This window comes from Musca autumnalis, unplaced genomic scaffold (genome assembly GCF_047663935.1).
Source record: "Musca autumnalis isolate F117 unplaced genomic scaffold, ASM4766393v1 scaffold_2, whole genome shotgun sequence".
Taxonomy (NCBI): domain Eukaryota; kingdom Metazoa; phylum Arthropoda; class Insecta; order Diptera; family Muscidae; genus Musca; species Musca autumnalis.
Genome location: NW_027411755.1, coordinates 149546100 through 149565044, shown reverse-complemented (window position 1 = coordinate 149565044; position 18945 = coordinate 149546100). Strand labels below are relative to the sequence as shown.

The following is an 18945-nucleotide window of genomic DNA, read 5'->3' as shown; positions in this document are numbered from 1 at the left end:
TGCTAAATAGCCATTTTGGTATGTGCCGGGATGGTTTTGGAGCTTGGACCATTATCTCAGGAAGTATTGACTTACTCCGGAAAAAGATTGAACCGTTGTAAATGAGGCCGCTGGAACAACCTATTGGAAAAAGTCTCAAAACCATGCGAGAGGTGCTCTTAAACTTCACTTTTTTCGAATTTTGTGTGGGAGGTACCCGAAGGAGTGGACCGAAATAGTCCATATTCCAACTTCATATATGACTGGATGAAATAATATGATGTGCAAAGTCTGCACCAATCAGAAACTCCCTGTGAGAATTATCTTGCGGATTTGCCATTTTTGTTGGTGCCGTCAGAGATTCTTGGAACTTTTAGGCCAATATCTCAAGAAGTATGGACTTGCGCAAGAAAAAAATTTGACCGCCCTAAAGGAAGCCGCAAGGACAACCTGCTGAAAAAAAACAAGACGATCTGAGAGGAGCTCTTAAGCTTCACTTTATCCGAATTTTGTGTGAACGTACCCGAAGGAGTGGACCGAAATAGTCCATATTCCAACTTCATATATGACTGGATGGAATAATATGATCGAATCCGATCTATATCTAGAAGAAATAATACAATGTGCAAAGTTTGGACCAAATCGATTGCTCCCTTCGAGAATTATCATACACACCATTTTACAGACATATTTTGAACTTTTGCGGGGAAGGTACCCGAAGGAGTGGACCGATACGGCCGATCTTCGAACTTAAACTATGCTTGGACAAAATATTACGATACCCAAAATTTGGTTCGAATAGGTTGATCCGTTCGAGAGTTATCGTGCGCACCAGCCAGGCAGACTGACGGACATGGCTAAATCGACTACAAATTGTATGAAACGAATTTCGTCCAAACATACTTGGGGTCTAAAACCGTTATTTCGATGTGACACATTTGTGGTCGTATCAAACCCTTTCTAGCCTAAAGGCTGAGGGTATAAAAAACAATTCTGGAACAGCACAAGGACTACCTTCGATGAAAATTTCAAAAGAATTCTAGAACCACCTTTAATCTGCACTTAAACGAAAATTTAAAGCTTTTGTGAAGCATATAACCCAAGAAGTTGTAGTCTATCTTAGAATTTGATGTACGTTTAGAAGAAATTTTAGGGACGTGTAAAGTTTCGACTAAATCACATAATCAATTCGTAAATAATCGTGAGCACTCAGCTTACTCCGAGACACTAACACCAGATCCGCGATCGTTTAATTAACGTACACGTAACCAGAATATGTAACGGACGTATAATTTTTCGCATCCTATCCATAGGGAGGTATATTATATATCAAACGTACGTTTTCTGTTGCTAAGCTCCATCTACTTTGTTCGTGTCTGATTTTCTTATTTTGTTCCACTAGAAATAACTGACCGTCTTTTGTTTAAATTGTTGTCCTTTGTGTTTATGCAAGCGTTTTAATTGCTCTTTAGACGGCAATGCATCACGGCAAATTTGTTTGTGTTTACTAACGTGGACATATTAATCGTTTGAAATATGAACGTCTACTGGTATGTATGCTATTCATACACATATACATATGAATGGAACATATTTGCTTTTAACTCGTACGACTAGCATCAAATATGTGTTTTCCCACCAGCCACTAATAAAAGCAACTCAAATATAGATTTTTTTCATTTTTTGTTTGTCTCGAGGTCTGTTGTTAATTAGTGTTTCAAGAATACTATTATGTCTGCACAGACATAAAAGCGTAATGATGTCTGGTCTAGTAGAAGATCAAAGAATTTATGACACAAATTAGAGTGAAAAAAATATAATAACAATAAATTCATCATTGGCTCGAAAAAGAAAATGGTCAAGGACACCGATTAGACTAGACGTCCAAATGATAACGGTCATCGAATAAATAGTATATGCATCAGTGGAATAATTTGCTTAATTTCGAGAGATAAATATAGGAGAAATTGTGTTCGTAAATAACAAAAATTTAATAAAATTTTTGAAGGATATATATTAGATTTCAACTAATGCTATAATTTTTTTTCTTATTTTTACAGTTCGAGATTTGGGTTTTAAAATGGTAAGTTTCAAATGTATGTATTTTATCGAAGACCTAAAGATTAAAATTGCAATAATCTTTAAAGCTCTTTAATTTAATATTATCCCAATGATAATTGTACAAACGAGAAAACATAAATATTTATTTTCCCAATCTTAGCCTCAAATTGTATTGAAGGGGTTCTACGTTTATAGTACATAGTTCTCCTTTTCGTTTGGCATAATATAAGCAAACCAATCTCAGCTCGTTGAACAAAATAATTATAATTTCTTATTTAACCTAAATATCGAAAAATAAAAAACAAAAACAGTTCGAAAAGAAAATAAAATAAACAAATTGTTTTGATTTCTTCTTTTATATACCCGACAAGATTTCAAAATAATAAAGTTGCAAATTTATTTCAAATGCTACATATATAAAAAAATATCAAAGCATGTAATTTACACAATTCCAGGAAAAGAAAATAACTGTTTTTTAAATATCTATGGTGAATGTATATAGGGAAAATATTGACAACCCAGATCGGGCTTTGCAAAATTACGTATTTTAGTACTATAAACTAAAATAAAGTCATCAGGATAAGTCGTAGGTTCCTGATATTGTATGTGAAAATTCGGGGATAGTCTACGGCTATTGTCCAGTGAATATTTATCTGACATACGAGTCCTAACATCCATGATTTTGGCATGGTCCTAAATACTATAATGATGGCAGCTACCCCTGCTCTGATAAAAGTGACTGAATCAAATGGGATCCTATTGATGAAAGAATTATGACGGCAACGTTCCGCACTAGAGTTAGAAATGCCGATTAGACATCCAAAAACTCAAAAATCCAAACATCCGACAGCAATATCGTCAACAGCTACAATTAAACATCACAAACATAGCACCGCATGGTAACAATGATTCGAAGTGGAATGCTATAAAAGATGCTTTTATCGATGCAGGATCAAAAGTACTCGGTCACCAACGCAAAACCAAAAAAGACTGGATATGTACAACTACCTGGGAGGTTCTCGATGAACGCCGCAGAAAAAAGGCGGCTGTCAATTCAGCAAGAACTCGTGCTTCCAAGGAAGCTGCAAACCGTCAATACGAGACTTTAAACAAATCTGTAAAACGAATGTGTAGACACGATAAGCGGATGTGGATCAGCTCGATTGCGACACAAGCAGAAACTGCAGCTGCAAGTGGGAACACTAAAACGCTTTATGAATGCACAAAACGATTGTCAGGTAGACCAATAAATGGAAATGTCCCAATAAAAGCTAAATATGGCACAATTCTTACCTCAGAAGTAGAACAGCTCTCACGATGGTATGAGCATTTCACCGAGCTCTTTCAGGTTCCATCTGAGAATAATGACAACCTGGCGGAATTCGTACCTCATTACGCAATCCAGCATATCAACCGCGTCGGGTCCCAATGCCCCAGCATCACAGAAATTGAGTCGGCAATTAGGAGTATGAAAAGTGGGAAGGCGGCCGGTATCGACAATGTCCATGTAGAACTCTTTAAAGCGGATAATGAACTATCTGCTCTGGCTTTGCATGAATTATTTCAGGATATCTGGACGTCAGAAACGTTTCCAAACGATTGGCTACAAGGCATAGTGGTAAAAATACCGAAAAAAGGGGCACTAAGCGACTGCAACAATTGGAGAGGAATCATGATCCTGTGCAGCTGTCTAAAAATATTCTGCAAAATCATTCTAAACCGTATTGAGAAGAAAATTGACGATACGCTTAGGCGCCAACAAGCCGGATTCCGCAGTCGCAAATCTTGTGTCGACCATATTGCTACTATACGCATAATAATGGAACAAATAAACGAAATGCAAGACTCGCTCCACCTTGTCTTCATTGACTTCAAAAAAGCGTTCGACTTAATTAAGCACCAGAGTATTTGGGAAGCTATGAGCAGTAAAGGTGTCCCCGACAAGATTTGTAACCTAATCAAAGCACAATACCACCGTTTTGAATGCAGAGTAAGACATGGCGATAAACTCTCCCCCCCTATATCCGTAAAATCCGGGGTGAGACAAGGATGTGTGCTGTCACCGCTGCTATTTCTTATTGTTATTGATGAAATACTTGTCAGGACAATCGACAACAATCCGCGCCAATTAAAGATGGAACACCTCAACGACCTTGTATATGCTGATGACATTGTTTTAATATCTAAGCGGCTATCAGATGTACAAAGCAAAATAACCGACATAGCATCAACTTCAAGTGCATATGGCTTAAAGATTAACGTGGACAAGACCAAATCACTTCACTTAAACTCCTCTCAAAGACAACCGCTCTCTCTGTATGGACAAGACATCGAACAGGTGGCGAACTTTACGTACCTAGGCAGTCAAATTACGAAAGATGGAGGTACACGTGATGATATATCAACCCGCATCCGAAAGGCTAAGGTCGCTTTTGCGGGTTTGTATAAAATATGGAGGTCCAATCAACTAAGCACCAAAACAAAGATACGCATATTTAAAAGTAATGTTCTGTCAGTTCTGCTTTATGGATGCGAAACCTGGCTTGTGTCCAACGAGCTCACGAATAAGCTGCAATCTTTCGTTAATAGATCCCTGCGATTTATTCTCCGCATATGGTGGCCAAATAACTGGATATCAAACTTGGATCTTTATCAGAGGAGTGATATTAAGCCGATTGCCACAGTAATCCGTGAAAGGAAATGGAGGTGGATAGGCCACGTTCTTCGTAAACCAGCGGATGATATATGTCGAGAAGCCTTTGATTGGAATCCACAAGGAATGCGAAGAAGAGGAAGACCAAGGGGTAGCTGGAGAAGAAGCATTGAAGAAGAAATAACCTTACATCCAGGAAATCTATCTTGGAATAATGTTAAAACTTTAAGTTCAAATAGAAATGATTGGAATAATTTTGTATTGGCACTATGCGCCCACGACTTGGCGTAAAAGCAATAAATAATAATAATAAGGAGTAGCTGCCATCATTATAGTATTTAGGACCATGCCAAAATCATGGATGTTAGGACTCGTATGTCAGATAAATATTCACTGGACACCGATACACGTGTCTTCTTTTTTTCGGTCCTCTTTCATAATCTGGCCGAATTATCTTGTAATTATTTTTTGTGTTACCGGTGTAATTTACATTGCCTGCAAATGTTGTCTCAGTTTTAATATAATAATATATTTAACAAAGCAACAGTTTACTACTCATATTCTGTATCTTAATATATTGCGCCTAGAAACATTTTGGCATACCGCTCTTCATTACTCATCGTGATAAAACGATCTCGCTATGTATGTCCATTTTAAATTGTAAGGACATTCTATATCGCAATTCAGAAAATTTATACAAAACCATGAATGCTTTGTCCCAGAACCTGCAAGAGCCTACCACTAATTAGGACGAAATTTTCCTTTATAAATTCGTGAATAAATACATATATTAGATTCTCGAACAGACCATATGTCGTACATGCCACAATATAAGTTTTTTGATAGCTAGGAACCAAATGACCAAAAATATGAATAAAAACTCCCAAATAACTGAAATCGAGCGGTACCTTCATATGGGGGCTATTCCAAAACGTGGACACATGTCCACAATTTTCGGTGAAGAAGCTTGCTGACCTTAAGGAAACGTAAGTGCCAAATAACATCTAAATTTGACCGAAAATGTAGATAACAACTTCAAAATTTATCAAGTATTGCTGAACCGCTTTATGAGGGCTACTTCAAAAACTACTGGACCCATGACAACAATTTTCTGTGGGGAAGTTTCTTGGCCACTAAAATCTTATTAATTCTGTCAGAAAATGTAGCTAAAAATTTCAAAATACCTTAACGGTGAATATATTGGGTCTATAACTTAACGTGTATTATTTCCAAAAGTTTTGGTGAAGAAGTTTTTTTTTGCCATTTTGAAAACCAAATGCTAAACCGCGTCTAATCTGGTTTAAAACTGATGATAAAGCTGCAAAATAACTGAAATCGGGCTGTATGTGGGTGCTATTCCAATAGGTGAACCCATGCTCAAATTTTTTTTAACAAGTTATAACACCTAAAATCGAGCGATATCATTATATATGGGATATTCCAAAATTTGGATCTATGACAGAAAATATAGCTTAAACTCCAAAATCTGAAATCGGGCGGATACCGTCAACCCATGTCCAAAATTTTTGTGAAAAAGTTTTTAAACACGTTGAAGTCTTAGTGGAGAATAACATCGAATTTGAGACGTAAATTACGATAAAAACTTCAAAATCCTTAAAATCGAGCGGCACCGTTATACGGTTGCTATTGTAAAACGTGAAACCACGTCCAAACTTAATATCATTATATCCAAAAATATATCATTCCGGAATAAACTACTTCCTATAACGACTTCTTCATATCAATGACATGTAAACTCCTCCATGTCCGAACGACGTGCCGCACACTAAAACACCGCTTATAAAGGCGGTAAAACATTTGTTAATACATATGTGTGATATTTTGTTAAGTTTGAAAAAAATATAGCCATAATAAACATGTGCTTTTTTGATTTCAAACACAAAAGATAGAAACAGCTTCTCCTTTTTCAAAGAATTTCCAGCCATCCCAAACACTTTTGCAAGAATTCTGCTATCTATGAGAAATTATGCTTTAATGAAATGATATGAAAACATTCAATTTGAAAATGTAACTAATTATACCCTCAGCCTTTAGGCTAGAAAGGGTATATGAGGAAAAGTCAAAATTTTTTAGTTTCCATGAAGCCAAGGTTTGCACTATTATAATACGCGAACTATTGTAGTTTACCAGTAACTATGACTATTGCTGGATTAATTTAGATGTTTTTGTACAAAGCTCAAAAATTTAGCAAAAAAATTTAATTTACGTGGTAGTTACGACCGCGTAAAGGAAAAAACATAGGTAAAAACACGTTGAAGCCAAACTGGTTTTTTACATTGCTATTCGATTTCTGATTAAACCATTCAAATGACGGACATCTGTCCAAAGTAAAAGTAGGAGAATACAAAATGAAGATTACACTTCTAATGTATCACTTTTCAAAATTTCCACCGCATCCACCTTTTATGCATGCTGACATTTTGAAGCCGGATTTCAGGTGTTTTTTGTATTTTTATGTAACTGGGACGCGCATTCGGATATTTCGAAAAACCAACAATAGGATTAAAAAACTCGCGATTTCGCATAATCTGATATGTATATTGAGTATGTAGCCCACACAGCAGCAGAGTAATCTACTGCCAAAGGCCAAAATTTAGTGCTATATTTTTTCTCAAAAACCTATTTTTTGGGGACAGTATTTACAATATCGTTTTGAGTGTGCTGGTACCCCGCGATATTTTAGTTTTTCGACGATCCGGATCATATGAATCACAGATCGTACAAATCAATCTACTAGAACGGCGGAAATGGCTACTGCAAAAATTGAAAAATTTTCGAAAAATGTTTTTCAAAATATCGCTGACTAATTCGCGTTTTATGTGGATCGTTTCCATTTCAATGAAGAAACTGAATCACCACTCGCGTTTGTGCGAAAACATCGGTTTAAAAAATTTAGTGGCATGGGAGCTGTATCCGATTTATCCAAAAAATACTGTGTGATGCTACATCCACGGTTCTTGATGGATTTTATTGAAATATGTTTAGATCGATGTATTTTTTCAGGGTTGATAGTGAAATCGGATGCGCATAAAAATTATGATCATTATACAGTTTTTGGCACACTAAACTGTAGACGATGCTACATCGCAGCCGCCAAAGTAAATCTTGTTAAAAGTATACAAACGAAAAGAAAACAATTCCTTGTATCGGGAAGCCGCATGCGCATCAACTGATTTTGAGGATTTCGCTATTTTCACGCATTTCAAAATGTATATTACCTGATACAGTTTTCCTTCAAAATTATTCCCTATTAAAGGGAACCCATCATTTATTTGAAGGTCTTCCATATCTTCCGCAAGGTGTTAGGGTGTGTACTGAAGTGATTACAATAATAAATGTGCCTTTTCGCGTGAATTTTACCTAAAATAGATAAAGAACTCCAACCTATTTTTCCTATATTTTCTTCAACTATTTCATAAAATAAACTTGAAAAATATTTTTTTCTTTTTTGAATTTGCTCAATATAATTTTTGTTTTTGCTATAATATGCGAACCGCTAAATAGATTTGTAAAGCTTTGGTTTCATTTGAATACTCGTGATGTTTACATTACGCACATATTTTTAAAATATTTTTAGGATGCATAAACAGCTTGAATTCTATTAAAACATATTGCAAACTACAATTTTTTTAATTCTTTCTTATTTCCCGCGAAAATTTACAAATTTTTTACTAATGTTATAGCACCTCAGTAATCATATAGTACGTAGGAAGCCATTAGTTAACAGTTTTTCTCAATAAAATGAGTAGTGATTTTTAAAGATTTTTTTCTTATTATCAGAATTGAAACCGCCATAACTTTTGCGCGCAATAACCGAAATAAGTATCTCGAACAGATTTGAGAACGGGAATTTTTTCTCAAGCCGTGTACCAAAAATCATTCATGTAGCTTTAAAAAAATTTTTTAATTTTTTTTCGATGGAAAACTAAAAAATTTTGTCATTTCTTCATATACACTTTCATACGGGCAAAATGTGCCTCATCGAAATAATGGTTTTAGACCCCAAGTATGTTTGGACGAAATGTGTTTCAGACAATTTGTAGTTGATTTAGCAATGTCCGTCCGTCTGTCTGTCTGTCCGTCTGTCTGTCTGTCTGGCTGGCTGGTGCGCACGATAACTCTCGAACGGATGAACCGATTCGGTTCAAATTTTGGATTTCGTAATATTTTGTCCAAACTTAGTTTAAGTTCGAAGATGAGCTATATCGGTCCACTCCTTCCAGTACCTCCCCCACAAAAGATCCAAAATGTTCGGAAATTTTGTGGGCATGATAACTTTTGAAGGGAGTAACCGATTTGGTCCATAATTTGCACATCGTGAAATATCTATCAGACTTAGATGAGGTTCCAATATGGACTCAAACGGCCCACTCCTTCGGGTACCTCCCACACAAAATTTCGGATAAGTTCAGTTTAGGACCTGCTCTCGAATCGCTTTGATTTTTGTTGCAACAACTTGTATTCACTTCCCCCCATACGACGGTACAAGTTTCATCAGGGGCAAGTCCATACTTCCTGAGAAAAAGACCGGAAAGGCGCAAAAAGCCCCTATGACACCTTGTGTAGTGGTTGGAGCGTAAGATAACTCTCGAACGGATCTGTCGATTCGGTACAAAATGTGGCCTTCGTAATATTTTGTGCAAAATTAGTTTAAAGTCGAAGATAAGCCATATCGGTCCAATCCTTCAGGAACCTCCCCCACAAAACTTCAAAAACGTTCGGAAAAATTTTGCGCACGATAACTCTTGAAGGGAGTGACCGATGTAATATATACTTTGCACATCCTAATATATCTACCAGATATAGATCAGGTTCGAATACGGACTATATTTGTCTACTCCTTCTGGTACCTCTCACACAAAATTTCGGATAAGTTCACTTTAGGACCTGCTCTCGAATCACTTTGATTTTTGTTGAAGCGATTTGCATTCGATACCTCCATTACGACGGTAAAAGTTTTTTCAGGGCATGTCCATATTTCTTGGCAAAACAGCCCGACAGGTGTAAAAAACCCCTATGTCACCATATGTGGCGGTCGGAGAGCACGATAACTCTCGAACTGTTCAACCGATTTGGTCCAACATTTGGTTTTCGTCATATTATGGGCAATACAGTTCCACAACTTTCGGTACTTCTCCCCAATGTTCAAAGAATGTCACTAAAATGCTAATACGATATCACTTGAATGGGGCAACCAATTTGGTCCAAACTTTGGATCTCTTATTATTTTATCAAAATTTAGTTTATCTTCTAAAATGGCCAATATCGGTCCTCCAGAAGGGTACCTGCCCTACAAAAGTTCAACATTTGTGTGTTAGTGCTGTTAACTTCTAATTCACATTTTTGTCGGCAAGTTCAAATGTCCAAAAACGGCAACAAAATTCTGAAGAGACCTTAAATCCAATCGATCTATCCGTAGGTGAAAGTTTCGCTTCACATTGACTGAGGGTATATATCTGTCGGCAAAGCCGACTGACACTTTTTTACTTGTTTTCATTCATGTTTTCAAACATATTCAATGAAATGTGAAAAATGATTAGTTTTTTTTTTAAATTCCAATAATTTATAGACATTTCCTTGTTTTGTTTACATGTACGGATGACACTAACATTACAAACAAAAACAAACTTCTATGTGGTTGTTGTTGTGTTGTATTTGTTGTAGTATTTACTTTACCTTATTTGTTCTGCCATTACGTAGACCTATATGAAGAAAAGACAAAATTTTTTAGTTTTCCATAAAAAAAAATTAAAAAAATTTTTTTAAGCTACATGAAAGATTTTTGGTACATAGATTGGGAAAAAAGTCCCATTCTTAAATCTGTTCGAGATACTAATTTTGGTTGTTGCGCGCAAAAGTTATGGCGGTTTCAATTCTGATAAAAAGAAAAAATCTTTAAAATACTCTAATCATTATATTAGGAAACTCTCTTAATTAGGGGCTCCCTACATACTATATGTTTACTGAGGTCCCATAACTTTAGTGAAAAAGTTGTAAATTTTCGCGGAAATTAGGAAAGCATTCAAAACAATTGGTAGTTTACAACTTGTTCTAATAAAATTCAAGCTGTTTATGCATCTGAAAAATATATAAAAAATATGTACGTAATCTAAACATCGCGAAGATTCAAATGAAACCAAAACTATACAAATCCGTTTAGCAGTTTACATATTAAGCAAAAAACAAAAAATATATTGAGGAAATTTATAAAATTTTTGTAAGAGAAAATATTTATTAAAATTTATTTTGTGAGTTAGTTGAACAGAATGTAAGAAAAATAGGTCGGAGTTTTTCTTCTATTTTAGTTAAATTTCACGCAATAAATCACATTTTTTATTCTAATCACTTCTCGAAAACACGCTAACATCTAGCAGAAGATATGGATATCTTTCAAATAAATGTTGGGTTCCTTTAAATGGGGTATAATCTTGAAATAAAATTGTATCGGGTAATGTTCATTTTGAAATGCGTGTAAATCGCGGAATCCTCAAAATCACTTGATGCGCATGTGGTTTACCAATACAGCGAATTCTTCTCTTTTAATTTGTACACATTTCCCAGGATATACTTTGGCCGCTAAGATGTAGCATCGTCTGCAGTTTAGTGTGCAACAAACTGTATAACGCTTATATTTTGCACAAAGTGCATACACTTTTTATGCGCATCCGATTTCACTATCAACCGTGAAAAAATACATCGATCTAAACATATTTCAATAAAATCCATCAAGAACCGTGGATGTAGCATCACACAGTATTTTTTGGATAAATCGGATACAGCTCCCATGCCACTAAATTTTTCAAACCGCTGTTTTCGGACAAACGCGAGTGATGATTCACTTTCTTCATTGAAATGGAAACGATCCACATAAAACGCGAATTAGTCAGCGATATTTTGAAAAACATTTTTCGCAAATTTTTCAATTTTTGCAGTAGCCATTTCCGCCGTTCTAGTAGATGGATTTTTTCGATCTGTGATTCATATGATTCGGATCGTCGAAAAACTAAAATATCGCGGGGTACCAGCACACTCAAAACGATATTGTAAATACTGTACCCAAAAAATTGGTTTTTTAGAAAAAATATCGCACTAAATTTTGGCCTTTGGCAGTAGATTACTCTGCTGCTGTGTGGGCTACATACTCAATATACATATCAGATTATGCGAAATCGCGAGTTCTTTAATCCTATAATTGGTTTTTCGAAATATCCGAATGCGCGTCCCAGTTACATAAAAAATACAAAAAACACCTGAAATCCGGCTTCAAAATGTCAGCATGCATAAAAGGTGGATGCAGTGGAAATTTTGGAAAGTGATACATTAGAAGTGTAATCTTCATTTTGTATTCTCCTACTTTTACTTTGGACAGATGTCCGTCATTTGAATGGTTTAATCAGAAATCGAATAGCAATGTAAAAAACCTGTTTAGCTACAACGTGTTTTTACCTATGTTTTTTCCTTTACGCGGTCGTAACTACCACGTAAACTAATTTTTTTTGCTAAATGTTTGAGCTTTGTACAAAAACATCTAAATTAATCCAGCAATAGTCATAGTTACTGGTAAACTACAATAGTTCGCGTATTATAATAGTGCAAACCTTGGCTTCATGGAAACTAAAAAATTTTGACTTTTCCTCATATATAGAATTTTTATTCAGGACCCTTCCAAACATGGTCCGATATAGATCGAAATTTATCTGCCTACAAACAAAATACCCATCTGTGCAAAATTTTAGCGTCCTGCCTCAAATTGTTAGGGGATGTATATATCGAATTTTACCCTTCACCGTAGTTTGTATCAACAAAATATATACTCTTTTTGGGGCCGCAAATGGTTATTTCAATATGTTACAAATAGAAAAACAAACTTAATATACCCTCCATACTATGGTGAAGTGTATAAGAAATAACGTATTTTCATCATTTTACCCTCAGCGTTTGGTTTAACGGGGGTATAAACACTTTGATATGATGAAGATTTGCCTCATCGAAAGACAAATGTTTAGACGAAATCCGTTTCATACAAGTTGCTGCCCTAGAATAGGGTTGCTATATCCATAGGGTTTTTATCCATTAGGGTATAACTCTGTTTTAAGACAACGCACATTAATGGAAAGGTCAAGGAATCTTCTTCTAAATATGACTTACCTGGGCGGTATGTGCCTTAGAGGAAAAACGCTATAAGATTTATATAAAAAATTTAGCAATTTTCAGACAAAAATATCGGTTATTTTAAACCGCTAAATTGGTTGGTTTTTATGCTGTTTTGGAGATGGTTTTGTTTCCCCATGCCTAGTTTTTCATCACAAGATAATCTCTACTTGTGTTCATGACATTTTTATTAATAAAACAATTCATAACTTATACCCCCTCCAGAGGCGTAAGAGTGAAGAATGCTACGCCCATGGTTTCTTAAAACAATCTTCGCAGCAGCACAAACCTGTAACCGGCGTAAAAACTCGATATTCACACTAGAAATAGTTTTGGCCACTTTCTCCATTCACTGTGCATCGGAACAATTTTTTGGGGGGCAAGTGCATACTTTTCGGTGATTATACCGAAAAGTACGAATAGTATGCACTTGCCACCCGAAAAATTTGTACCGATGCACAGTGGTTCCCAAAAGCTTGTTATAAGAGCTTTTTGAGGGTCTTTTTGACATTTTTACATACATGGTAATGTTCCTCTCAAACTTGAATCAGGTTCAGAGATAGACTATATCGGACAACTGGCCTCGCCTAAGTGCAGGCTAAGGGTTGTTTTTAAATTTTATTTGAAAGTAGCCCTTCTGATCCTGATTACGATATAATTTTGTTTATTCTTTCTTTTTTTATTCAATTTCAAGAGCTTTAAATAATCATACGCTTATGCTGGTTGGCACGATACCTATCAAAGGAATGACTTCCACAATTAGATCAATTTCCAAAATGTACTATGTCTGGTCATTAATTCAAGTATCTCCTCCCCAAAAGTCTAGATTAACGCTTTAATCCAAACCACATTATTAGCAAAATGCCCACCACTATCTGGAACGCCGCCAAGGTAATAGTTTCGAAAAGTCCACGCTGTTCTAAAATTATAATGGGGGAAAGGAATTTTGGTTGTTTTAATTGGTATTCGATCATAAATGAAAGTCTAAATTTAAACAGGCTGATGACATATCCCTCCGGGCAAAGCCGACTGATAATTTTTGTGTTACTTGTTTTATTTCAGTTTGGGTGTCGATTTCTGTATACAAGTTTATATACCGCAAAATGAACAGATTTTAACTATATGCCACAATAATAATCCATCCAACCCATTCGGTATTGCCAAAATATAATGTTACAATCCCCCCACGTTTGTAACACATTGAAGTATTCGTCGTAGACGAATTTTATGCCGAAATAGCAATGTCCGCCTGTCTGTCTGTTGAAAACTAGATAAAGCTCTCAATTCTTAAGATAGAGCTTTATAATTTGGTAAAGAAGTTTCAATTTCCATCGGTCCACGTTTTGATATAGCCCCTATAAAACGGTACTTCCCGATTTTCGGTATTTTGAAGGTTTAGCCTCAATATCCCACCAAAATGACTAAAACATTGTATTTAGTCTTCGTTGGGGGTATGAAACGTTTCACCTTAAATTGGTAGGGATAGGTCCACGCCTTCATATACCCCCCATAGAAGTGTACCTCCCGATTTTCAGTATTTTGAAGGATTTTACCTCAATATCACATCTCAGTAGCCCCGAGATGGGTAAATTTTGGTATTTGGTCTCCGTTAGGGGTATAGAAGTTTGTACCTGAAATTTGTCGGTATAGGTCCATGACTTCATATAGCCCCCATAGAACGGTACCTCCCACGTTTTGATATAGCCCCTATAGAACGGTACCTCCCGATTTTCGGTATTTTGAAGGTTTTTAGCCTCAATATCCCACAGAAATGGTTAAAATTTGATATTTAGTCTTCGTTAGGGGGTATACAACTTTCAACCTTAAATTTGTAGGTATATGTCCACGCTTTCATATGGCCCCCATATAAGTGTACCTCCTGATTTTCCGTATTTTGAAGGATTTTGTCTCAATCTCCCACCGAACTGGTTGAAATTTGGCATTTAGTCTACGACGGTGGTATAAACCTTTGCACCTGAAATTTGTTGGTACAAGCCCTCGGATGTACGATCGTTCCGAGGCGCAAACATTGATTCGGACCACTACCTTGTTGCAGCAAAGGTACGTACCCGTCTAAACGTTGCAAATAAAGCACGAACAGACACAACGCGGAAGTTGGACATCGATAGGCTGCAAACACAACAGATAGCCACAGCATATTCCACTCAACTAGCCCAATTGCTTAACGCGAGCACTCCTTGTCCCGATAACATAACAACACAATGGCAACATATTGCCCACTCCATGCAAACAGCCGCAAAATCCATACTTGGATTCCAGAGACCGCCACAAAGGAATTCATGGTATGACCAGGAGTGTCGTGCTGCTACCGAAGAGAAAAATGCGGCATATAGAGCTACTTTACAATCAGTAGCAACGCGTAGCGCACGAGAGAGATATCGGGAGAAAAGGAGAGCAGAAAAACGTCTTTTCCGCAAGAAGAAGAGAGAAATGGAAAAGCGGGAGTGCTACCGAAGAGAAAAATGCGGCATATAGAGCTACTTTACAATCAGTAGCAACGCGTAGCGCACGAGAGAGATATCGGGAGAAAAGGAGAGAAGAAAAACGTCTTTTCCGCAAGAAGAAGAGAGAAATGGAAAAGCGGGAGTGTGAAAAAATCGAGATGTACAGGAGCCAGAATGAAGTCCGAAAATTCTACCAAAGAGTGAAACATCAAACAGATGGCTTTGGTACAGGCACCAGCAAGGTAATCTGGTAACAGATACAGATAGCGTGCTCAGGATATGGAAGGAACATTTTTCCAATCTGCTGGAATCCAATAGTAGCGAAGACGATGATACCACAGATCCAATCCCAGAAGATGGTATAGAATGTATACCGCCCGGTCAAGATGAGGAAAAAACAGCAATCAACCGGCTGAAGAATAATAAAGCAGCACGGGCCGATGGCTTACCAGCCGAGCTGTTTAAAACCGGAGGCGACGCGCTGATATGGTGTATGCATCAGCTAGTTAGCACCATCTGGCAGGAAGAACGCGTACCCGACGATTGGAACTGAGCATCCTATGTCCCGTCCACAAGAAAGGAGATAAGACTGTATGCTCCAACTATAGGGGCATAAGTCTTCTCCCTATTGCCTATAAGATAGTGTCAGGGATATTGTGCGAACGACTAAAGCCAATGGTCAACGAAATAATTGGACCATACCAATGTGGCTTTAGACCTGACAAGTCCACCATTGACCAGATATTTACCCTGCGACAAATCCTAGAGAAGACCCAAGAGATGCAGATCGACACATTTCACCTTTTTGTCGATTATAAAGCAGCATTCGACAGTCCCCTCCGATCAAAGGTATTCCACGCAATGTCTGAATTTGGTATCCCCGCAAAGCTCATCCGGCTTTGTAAGATGACTTAAACTGTCCTCAGTTAAAATTGGAAAAAACCTCTCCGAAGAATTTTGTACCAAAAGAGGTTTCAGACAAGGAGACAGCCTTTCGTGTGATCTATTCAACATTTTGCTGGAAAAGGTAATACGAGATGCAAATGTCAAAAGAAATGGCACAATTTACACCAATAGCCACATGTTACTTGCCTATGCTGATGATATAGACATCATGGGACGATCAGTAAAGGAAGTAACTGATACCTTTAGGAAGGTCGGACCAACTGTGGAAGTTGGTACCTACAATTTTGAGGTAGTTAAAGACTTCGTCTACCTCGGCACTGCCATAAACACAACAAACAACATTAGTTGTGAAATAAGAAGAATTGTATTGGCCAACAGATGCTACTATGGTCTAAGTAAGCAATTTAAAAACAAAGCCACATCTCGTCAAACAAAAATAACACTATTCAAAACGCTGATACTACCCGTGCTAATGTATGGCTCCGAAGCATGGGTACTTGCGCAAGCAGATAAGGCAGTGCTTGGTGTGTTTGAGAGGAAAATTCTTCGAAAGATCTACGGGCCGATTTGCGTTGACGGTGAATATCGACGTCGGATGAACCACGAGCTATATAAGCTATACAAAGACATGCATATAGTTAAACGTATCGAGATGCAACGATTGCGTTGGCTAGGCCATATCATGAGAATGAGCGATGATGAACCCGCTAAAAAGGCGTATGAATACATGCCACATGACGGTGCACGCAGAATCGGCAGGCCTAAGCTTCGATGGAGCATACAAGTGGATGAAGAAATGAAAAGGCGCGGTATTCCAAAAAGTCAAGCGAAAAACAGAGAGGAATGGAGATCTTTTCTTAGTTCGGTCTATGGAACAAATGTTCTGTAATGGGCCAACTAAGTAAGTAAGTACAAGCCCTCGCCTTCACGGACGGTACTTCAACGTTTTCGGTATTTTGAAGATTGTGGTTTCAATATTCCACCGAAATGGCCTAAATTTGGTATTAAGTCTTCGTGGGGTATAGAACTTTCCACCAGAAAATTTGTCGGTATAGACCTTCGTCATCAAATAGCCCCATAGAATGGTACCTCCAGATTTTTAGTATTTTGAAGGTTGTGGCCTCAATATTCCAACGAAATGGCTTAAATTTGGTATTTAGTCTTCGTAGGGGGTATAGAACTTTTCACCAGAAATTTTTCGGTATAGGGCCATGTCTTCATTAGGGCTATAACCAAAAAATACCACGCCAGTACCATTTGCAAAATATTATCCTGATAGCGAAAACGCGAGTTTTGGTTCGATTCGGTGAAAAAAGTTTCCGCACCGACTGCGATTACAAAAGCCCTTTTGATATTTTTTCTATTTATAAATTTAAACTTGCTTTGTTTGATTAAATATTTATAGAAAACAAATAGAATTCTCACAGCAAAGTCATTAAACACTGTCTGTAACTTTCGAGAGTTCGTTGCAAATGATCACATATTCTGCTGTCCGATAGGTACAATCAAAATAAGCATAAAATTCGCGAGTTTTAAAAGAAAAACAAAAAATTGCAACATTATCAAAGGTGCTATAAATGCTGTGAAATATCGCGATTTGATAACAAATTGTTCGAGAGTAGTTTGATATTGATTTTAAATGACATTAAACTATTAACAAGTTATTATGAAAAGCGTATATATCATTATAACAAATAAAATTAAATAATGCATTTTGAACTTCAATGCATTTGGTGCGGAAACTTTTTTCGCGATAGAGAAAAAATGACACCGCATTTCATAGTAGTTTTTCATACTCTACACGGTTATGCGGTGGTATTTTTGATATTTCCAAAAATTGCAAAAAAGTTATAACCCTAGTCTTCATATAGCCCAAATAAAATAGTACTGATGGCTGATGTTTGGTATTTAGTTTTCTATGTCGGTATAAAATAGCCCAGAAGACAATTATCAAGATAGCTCAACGTCTTCATACCGGATTGAAAGGTACTACGATACCGCTTGATGTGAAGTCTTTTAAAGGATTAGTCTACTTAGTAACTGTAGCTTGATGTTTCGGATTCTGAATGGGTAGAAAAGCTCCACGAAGAAAATTGATCACATACATGCATATGTTCATGTTTTAGTATATTTCCACTATGAAGGTACCTCCAGATTTTAAGTAATTTGAAGGTTCCACACGCTATGGCCAAGGTGAATGATTGTAACATGGTATTCTGAATTCTGAATGGTTATAAAGCATCGATGTCTCATTGGTATTAAACCTTGTTGAAAAGAAAATCACATTCTTCCGTTAGCGTGGCGGAAGGCCTTAGTACTCTCATAAACGAAAGGAAACTAATTGTTCCATTTTACTTCAATACATTTCATGGGGCAGGGTATAAAAAGTTCGGCCCGGGCGATCTTAATACCTTTCTTACTTGTTTTATTATTAACTGTTGATTTATTAACGAATTTTACGATGTTACTTAATAATGTGTGTGGCTATTATTGAATGTCTGCACCAGTATTTTGGCATAGTAATTCTAATTAAAATACATATCTAGTAGCAATCTATTAAAATAAGATTCAAATACACACATAGCAACAAACATCGTATGTAGCATATTATTTGCTGCATTTATTCATTTTGCACATTAAGTTCAAGGAAAATGAATTTTCACATTCCCTCCTCGACTTATGTGTAATTTAGAGCACAAGTGTAAGTAA

At 36.7% G+C, this 18945-nt stretch overlaps 1 long non-coding RNA gene across 1 annotated transcript in view; it reads left to right on the top strand.

Annotated features, from left to right (window-relative positions):
- The window catches only part of LOC141394723 (uncharacterized), a 509351-nt gene that overhangs the window by 64475 nt on the left and 425931 nt on the right, over positions 1-18945 (top strand). The window contains exon 2 of the long non-coding RNA XR_012410479.1: positions 2040-2062. This is a non-coding gene — a long non-coding RNA (uncharacterized lncRNA). The remainder of the gene's footprint in view (positions 1-2039; positions 2063-18945) is intronic.